Consider the following 256-nt stretch of genomic DNA (forward strand, 5'->3'; position numbering starts at 1 on the left):
ATTTTTTTTTTTTTTTCTTTGTGTGTGTGTATATGTGTGTGTCCCCTTTGATAGGTGTGTGGAAAATGAGATGTGGTGAAAATACTGTGGTTCATAGCGAGAGTTGTATTTCTGAGTAGAGTAACAGAAGACGTCTGCTGTGTTCATTTTATGCGTGAACGATAATGAGAGACTCAATAAAACAAAACGAAAAGGGAGAGAGAGAGAAAGCTAATAAGCAGATAGAGAAAGAAAGAGAGGACTGTAGAATTCTTGG

This window comes from Trypanosoma theileri, assembly GCF_002087225.1.
Source record: "Trypanosoma theileri isolate Edinburgh chromosome Unknown TM35_Tth_8_V1, whole genome shotgun sequence".
NCBI lineage: Eukaryota > Euglenozoa > Kinetoplastea > Trypanosomatida > Trypanosomatidae > Trypanosoma > Trypanosoma theileri.